The 8,449-nt window shown below is 33.3% G+C and overlaps 1 pseudogene; it reads left to right on the forward strand.

Annotated features, from left to right (window-relative positions):
* The first annotated feature begins 379 nt into the window (after positions 1-379).
* Positions 380-7,968, forward strand: LOC136971336 (arginine kinase-like; annotated as a pseudogene).
* The last annotated feature ends 481 nt before the right edge of the window (positions 7,969-8,449 follow it).

The following is an 8,449-nucleotide window of genomic DNA, read 5'->3' on the forward strand; positions in this document are numbered from 1 at the left end:
TGGTGTGACGTCACGGATTTGGGAATCTTCTATCGCCGAGCATTCGTAGGGGCTATCGAATATTCCAAATAATGTTCACTCTATGGTACATAACTTACTTTATAAAAGGGTAAGCACACCTCTTCCAATTTTTTTTCCTCTCCATCCGATCCTAGCGGTACTCTCGAGATTCTGGCGCTCCTTTCTATCACCCCAACGAAAGAAACCCTTAAGAATATAAGTATATATAAATTTTGGGGGTTAATTAAATTATCTTTAAAGTAATTTCGGTAGACGGTGCGACGTGCCGACATTGTTAGATTAATTTCCTTTTGTGTGGCTTCTTCTCATTCACCTGTGTCGCATCCTAAAAACAGCTTTGAAGGTCGTTCTTAGGACGTTGGCAGCGCATGGTCGTGCTGCGGTTTCAGTCGTCCTCGATTAGAGATGGAAGGTAAAACGATAATTGCATTGTTGGTCCTCTTACTCGCCGCTATCATATACACGCCGTTACCTCAATATGTGAGGTGAGAATTATCATATTTCCGGCGCGTGACCTCCCCCTTTCTAGACAATGGCGAGCGTCGTTGACTTATCGATGTTTCTGACCAAAAATCGGGGGTTCCTGCAAATTCTGAGCCGCTCTAGGCGCATTGCTAGAAGGTAGAGTTATCAGTTCCTCGGTTTATTTTATCTTAAATCGCCCTTGGACTTTGTAGGCTCCGTTTTAATTCCTACAAGTAAAGCTGGGTTATCTTGTAAATTACGTGCGCGATGATTTATAGTAGATGAGCTCTAAAATATCGGAATTTTCGCTCTCGATGTGGTTAAATTGAGGGTCGATTCTGGTAGCAGCCTCCTTGATTTTCCGACCGGAGGGGTGGAAGGTCGGGAGGATGGTGGAGGATGCGGATGAGATCAATATTTTGGTCGTAGCCAAGAGGAAAAGCGGACGGTTGGCGAGTAATAAATATTTGAAGATCTACTTTCTCTTAATTTTAATGATTTACTGCATTTTCGGGGCTCGCTATCTAACTGATAAGTAGGGGTTTAAGTATATGACATCATCGTCCGGCTGCTTACCCATGATCCTCCGCAGCGCATTTATAAAGCTTAGAGGGCTGCCGGCGTTTTTACTCATCTTCGATTTTTCTTAATAGGAACAGCGTATTCAGTTTCGGCAAGGATAAAGACAGCCAAGGAGACGGTATGGCCAACAAGGAGAAACTGGAAAAGGGTTATGTCACGTTGAAGAATGCACAGAATTGCCACTCCTTGCTTAAAAAACACTTGACTCAGGAGGTGTTCGACAAGCTCAAAGACAAGAAAACTGGAATGGGTGCCACGCTCCTCGACGTCGTTCAATCAGGTAAAGTGAAAACCAATTTTGCATTTAAAAATTGCTCTTAAAATTTAATGCATCTAGCGGAAGCGATATTTTTCCTTTACGAAATTCTCTTCTCGCTCGGATCAATAGGACGTGGCGAATGAGAGAAATTCCGTCGTTGCCATGGCAGCGATGACCCTCCTCCATTTTACCTTAATTTTCAGAATATTTTATGCTTCCTAACTAAAAATTGGTTGAATTCTAGCGACTTAAACTAATTGCACGCTCGCTTCCGTAGCTCTTGCTGAAGTTTAATAATTAAAAATTCTATTTTTATGCTATTTTAACCACTTATTACGTTTTAAAAATGGAAATTTTCCATAAATGAAACACTTCTGGACTTCGTTCCTTGGCGAGTTTAAGCAATAAACATATCAGCACTGAGAGATAAAGTTTAGTCTTTAGATAATTCGTCGGAGAGGATGGAGAGTGCATTTTCCTTAAATTTTAGGTCCCAATTTTTAATATTTTAAAGCGCAAACCCTTAAAAATTCGAATAAAACCCATTCTTTTGTATTATTTAAAAGAATTTAAATCTTGATAACTGTTTATCCGGAGTTAACAGACGAAAGATAAGGCTCGTCTACTTAGAAATGAGGACGTTCTAAGGGGGTTAGACTTTGTACTGGAGATAAGAAGAAACCTCGAAGATAACTGATAATATTAACACACGTGTTATTGTTAACGTGTAACTAACTATAAATATCATTTCACGCATAAGTTGACAGGATTAGTCGCTTAATAACAATATTCGGTACCCGATTTAACGCCAAAAACAGTTAAATTCGTCTCAATTTATATAAAAAATAAAAATTGATTCGAGTTTTTGGTCAGGAAGCATACAGCTTTTATCTATCCACGTGTTAAAATTAGTTTCACTCTACTTATATTGATACACGGTTAAGTTGGCTTATAGATTCAGTCGATTTATACTTTTTTTCTGATATAAATTACCACTAAAACAACCGAGTAACGGAGACGATGCTATTAAAGTTGAAGAGATTATCAAAATTCGGCTTCAGTATTTTATGTAGAAACATATATATATAATTTTAATTTCTTCGATTTTTTTTTCTTTTTTGAATAGGGATGGAAAATTTAGACAGTGGAGTGGGCGTTTACGCTCCAGATGCCGAATCCTATAACGTGTTCGCCGATCTGTTTAATCCTATTATCGACGAATATCACGGAGGATTCAAAGCCACGGACAAGCATCCCGCAAAAGATTTCGGCGATATTAATGCATTCGTCAATCTCGATCCCTCAGGACAGTTTGTCATCTCGACTAGAGTCAGATGCGGTCGAAGTTTGCAGGGTTATCCTTTCAACCCCTGCCTAACAGAAGCGGTACGTACGCCAATCCATCCACTCAGAGATTAAGATCCAATTGTCTTGTACACTAATTTAAACCGTTTTTTGATTTGTTCTCTCAGCAATACAAAGAAATAGAAGAGAAAGTGAGCGACGTATTGAGCAATATGAGTGGAGAACTGAAGGGAACCTACTATCCCCTCACCGGTATGAGCAAATCCACTCAGCAGAAGCTTATCGACGACCATTTTCTGTTCAAGGAAGGCGACAGGTTCGTATATCATTCAGTATAACTTTATTTTCGTGTAGATAGATTCGTCATTGTAAGAAATCTAATTATACTTTCATACGGTTACTCATTGTAAATCGATAAAGATGAATAATGCATGCGATTAGATAAAAATCCATACACAAAGTTCGACTCGTATCGATCCGATCGAACTATACGGAAAGTTTAGGTCGTATCTAGTTTAAATATTCTTCTTTAAACTTTCGATTATTTCTGTTTATTAAATTACTAACCGAGTGAGCCAGCATTTCTTATAAAATACAAAAAATATGTGATAAACAGGATGAGTAAGTAAGAAATCACAACAACAACATGATAAGATAACCAGAGAAATATGCCTTTGTTTTTCGAGAAAGTTTAAAATTCTCGAGAAAAATTCTAAAATATATTGAGTTATAAACACTAGATATAATTTTACTTGCATATTTAATCAGGAAATTAGTTTCCTTTGGCGTGAAGTATTCTTAAATTTGACTGATTGATTAATAAGTAAATGCGTAATGTAGTCAGAAAAGTAGTTATTTCACTCGATTTTCTAGTCAGATATTGTTTAAAGTAGTTCAGGAGAGAAAAGTATAAGAGGCAATCAGCCAAATAAAATAAAATTTTTTATAGCCGAAATTGTCGACTCTTAAAATGGCATTGTTTTCTCTGTAGAGTCTGAGAGAGTAGTTCCCATCTTTAGGAAAATAAAATATTTATTCTCGTAAGATAAACAAGTTTTTTATATTATTTTATCAAATATTCTTGAGCCCTTATTAATAATTTACTAAAAATTCAACCCTTAAATAAATAAAATAAGTAAAAATTTGCTTGTAAATTCTTATAAAACTCGTTCAGTATCCTTCCATTTTAGTAAGTGAAAATCGATACTTTCGTGGACGAGTTTCTCTAGAAATTAGTAAGCACACGGCTTAAATTTTTGCCAAATCCCCTCTCCTTACAGACAGTTACTTAGAATTATAGATTAATTATTTTAGATAATTAAAATTTTCAGAAGTGTATTAAATCAGGATCAATTCAGAGCCGTACATTTCTAATTTTTTCGCACGATCGACATTTGACACGATAATTACGCGAACGAGAGCATCTCCGCCCGTTTCTTTTAATACCAAAAGTCAATTTTTGCGTAAAATTTTACAACTTGGCACAATATTATTATTATTTTGATTTTCAAAAAAGGTCATTAATTACGCCAGAACTAGTTCCTTCGCCATGAAATATTGCCTCGATATTCATGCGTATCTGAAACACAGCAGTGCATTTAACATTGGAACCATGCCATTTCTCGAAATCAGTTTTTTTCCCCCTAATAAACTCATCCATTTTCATTTTTTTCCTGCGAAAAAAATTGGATTGATGCGTCGTAATTCTGTATATTGTCGGTTCGCATGTTTTTTTAATACACGAGTTAATGTATTGCGGTCATTTAAGTTAGATTTTTTAGGGGAAGACAGCGTAAAATTGCTCAGGAACTTATTCCCACTAAAAAAAAATTGCATTTTTGTTTGCAATTTAAAGATTATTTACTGGAAAGAACATCGATATCGTGGTGATTTCGGCCTGTACACTCCTGATAAATTTTAAATTGGTGCTTAAATTTATAAATAAAATACTTTTAAAACGTTAAACCTGGATAATTAACCGTTAATATTTCTTCAAATGTTAGTTTTCCTTTCATAAACGATTACTTTTCTTATTCTGGAATCAAAATTTTCTATACAAATGATATATTTTGAGGTGTTTTGTGTGTACAGAATGTACTTTGGTGTGTTTGTAATTTTATAGTAAAGAGATGAGATTTCATTTACATTTTAATTAAAGATTTTTGTAAAATTTCTCGAGGTTATGATTACACTCAGCATCCCTGCTAAGTAAATACACGAAGTACTCTGTTTATACACTAACCTGCGAAAAGTAGAATAAAAATGCATCACTCATTAGTAAAAACAAGTGAAATTTAAGTTAAAAGCTCAAAATTGCCTCTCTTCACAGCAGAATGGAGTATTTATATAGTAATTATTGTGTTTTTTTAATGAAATTCACGCGACAGATTTGCTTAAACGTAATTTATTACCGCAAATCAACGGGAACTTTAATGATTTTCTGCTTCTAACCAGTTCTAATCCTGTAAAGGCAACTACCAGGATCGTTTCGGTTGCTATGCTGGAAAGCATCCTTCCGACGATCGTTCTTATAAAATCGGATTACTTTTAAACCAATATTTTTTTACAGAATTTTGATAATTTGAATTCGATTAGCGAAAGAAAAGTAGGCATTTCTGAAGATTTATTACTCTTCATCACGTGAAATTGTGTGTGAATTTCTGAAATATTTAAAATTAACTTGAATTATTTGCTCAGTAAAGTTATATGTAGACAGAATATTTCTAAAGTATTCTGGATCCCTCCTTATATTGTTCTCACAGTGAGAAAATGAGAGACAAGAACAATAACAGGCTTATTCAAAGGAAACTTAGATTATAATGCATGAGTATTTTGATAACAAGGTGAACTTTTATCGATCGAATCAGAAAAAAAATAATGATAGATATCTTTCAGGATTTTTACTGACAGAATTTTCAGCATAAGTTTAAACTTTGATGGACAATTTACTTGATCAATGGCTGGTATCTTACATTACAGCTTGATATATATATATATATAGTTAGATTAGACTGTGCTTTGGACAAACTTTCTTTCAACTATGCTACTTAAAAACCATATAAAACTCGTTGAAAGTCATTATTTTTTTTATGATTTAACAGAAAATATTACACGTTTGCTCACTTATATAAGCTGGAATTAGTATTTTAAAGCTTGGCAGGCTTAAAGTTAAGAATTAGTTAACAGGATTCAAAGAATAAATGGAAAATTTGAAGTGTTATGAAAGTATTCTGGCTCCATAAAACTACTTCAGGGGTTGAACAATGCTGTTATTATATGCTAAACCAGTAATCAATAACAATAATCTGTCACAGCAGTACTTTTACTATTAGCCATATAATTAATATGCCGTTTCCTTAGTCGAATGGTTACTTAAGTTTTCAAGCCTAAATTTAGTCGTGACCTAAATAATAAATGATTCCGGAATTAAAACTTAGATTTAATTTCTATAAAATATGTTTTTAATACGCTCAACGTCTGGCGAAATGTCACGAATGCCATCCACACAACTCTTCTAAACAAATTTAAAAAGTTTTATAAACTTAATTAGAAGAATCTTCACATAAAAACATTTCATTTTAATTACACGTTAATGGAATTTAGTTAATAAATTATTTTTAAACTTGGAAAAAATTAAGAATTAAGTGTTTTACATTCAACATTTGTTTAGATCATGGTTTCCTTTTTAGTTTGGGCGTAAAATTTCTTAAAAGTTTATAGGAATCTTTGTTGATTTTGTCAATCCAAACTGAATAAAAGCCATCTTCTCGTGGTAATTTTGTTTTCAATTGTATTTAATTATATAGGCCTACATTTTAAAGAATTGTATGCTTTGTATGGACATTATAACAGTATCAAACGTTTATAGAGCTTGATAACCAGCAAATTTTTCTTGTTTTGCTATTGAAAGATCTACTACACAGATATATGAAATTTATTTTAAATCCCAATATCCAAGAGGATTGAAAAAAATCTGGTAAAATATTAAATAGTAAATAATCAGCTGTGATGACGAGCCATTTTAATATTCTGTATTTCGTTCTATATCTGACGATGGGGTAATGATTAAGAAACAAAACTTGGTACAATAGCTTGCGTACCAGGGTCATCGGTGCTATTAAATTTTGGTGGGTAACGGTCGAAGGGGTGAGGAAATATTGGTGTCGTATCTCGAGTGGGGTCGGACTCGATGGAAATTTTACTCGTTGTTAGCATTTACGATATTTTTAAAACCCCGCTCTTCTCAAAATTGAGTCTTTCTCGCTTTTTATGATGATTTTTTTTTTTTACTTTTTTAGATTTCTCCAAGCTGCAAATGCTTGTCGTTTCTGGCCAACAGGTCGTGGTATATATCACAACGATGCAAAGACATTCCTGGTATGGGTAAACGAAGAAGATCATCTTCGCATTATTTCTATGCAAAAAGGTGGAGATTTAAAGCAGATTTTCCAAAGATTAATAAACGTGAGTTTATACTACTACTACTACTACTACTACTTTAACATTCAAATTTAGGAGAATTAGATGTAGAATGCGTTTTAAAAAAATATTCCATTCTTTAGGCTGTGAACATTATAGAATCAAAATTACCGTTTTCGCACGACAACCGATTAGGATTCCTCACATTCTGTCCAACCAATTTGGGTACAACAATCCGCGCTAGCGTACATATTAAATTGCCCAAGTTAGCCAAAGATAGGAAGAATCTAGAAGCGATTGCTGCAAAGTATAACTTGCAAGTCAGAGGTGAGATTTCTAACGTTTAAATTGGCTTTTTTACCCCCCACCCTTCCTGTCGAAATCTTCACGTGCTGTTTAAAAATCGTTGCAGGAACCAGCGGAGAGCATACAGAGAGCGTAGGAGGGATTTATGATATTTCAAACAAGAGACGAATGGGACTGACCGAATTCCAAGCAGTCAAGGAAATGCAAGATGGCATTTTGGAACTCATCAAAATGGAGAAAGCAGCCAAATAGGGAGATCCAATTTTGAATCTGAGGATTCATAAAAACAGTATTTCTTTTTATTTTTCCAAGAAGTTACCCTCTTTTTTCATTTCAAAATTGCCTCTTTATATTAGTTTGAAAATAATAAACCAGTATTAATATATGCAGCAAAAAACAAAAAAAAATCAAGTATTTGTGATAGAAATTTCGAGAGAATTTTTTCGAAATTTAATGAATATTAATATATATAATATATATATAAATAGAAGAATTTAGAGGAGGGAAAAAAGTATATACGTTTTCATGAAACCTGTTATTATTTTGAAAATAATTTGCGTTAATGTAAAGAAATTGTTATTTCCTAAAAATAAATTCATTTTAATAATGTTTACATCTATTTAAGTCTTACAAATATTCAAGGAAATGAAAATTCGTATGAAGAAATTAAACTGTAACTTCAAAATTTTTAGGACGGACAATTCTCATTTTTAAGCAACTCAAAATTGTTAGGAAATTTATCATTTTTGAGACGTTTTCTCTCATTAAAATTTCTTTGTACATTAATTCAAAAGATTAGACAATTGCTGCTGCTGTTAAGACAGCATCATTTTGATCTTAAAACAAGTAAACTAAGCACTTTTTAAACCAATTTCTAAGATTTATGTACGAAATTCTAAAACTTTACTGCAAAAATGACGACTTATAAAGGTTTGGAGAGGGGGAAACTTGCGAAAAGTTGAAGAATAGTGCCATCAAGGCATTATTTTTTAAATACAATTTATTAAACAAATCTAGCTTCATTAGCTTACAGAAGTGTGTAATAATGAAACTTTAAACGATCGTGATATAAATCAATATAAAGTAAAAGCG

The sequence above is a fragment of the Centruroides vittatus genome, unplaced genomic scaffold (assembly GCF_030686945.1).
Source record: "Centruroides vittatus isolate TY-2023 unplaced genomic scaffold, ASM3068694v2 contig_2460, whole genome shotgun sequence".
In the NCBI taxonomy this organism is placed as follows: Eukaryota; Metazoa; Arthropoda; class Arachnida; order Scorpiones; family Buthidae; genus Centruroides; species Centruroides vittatus.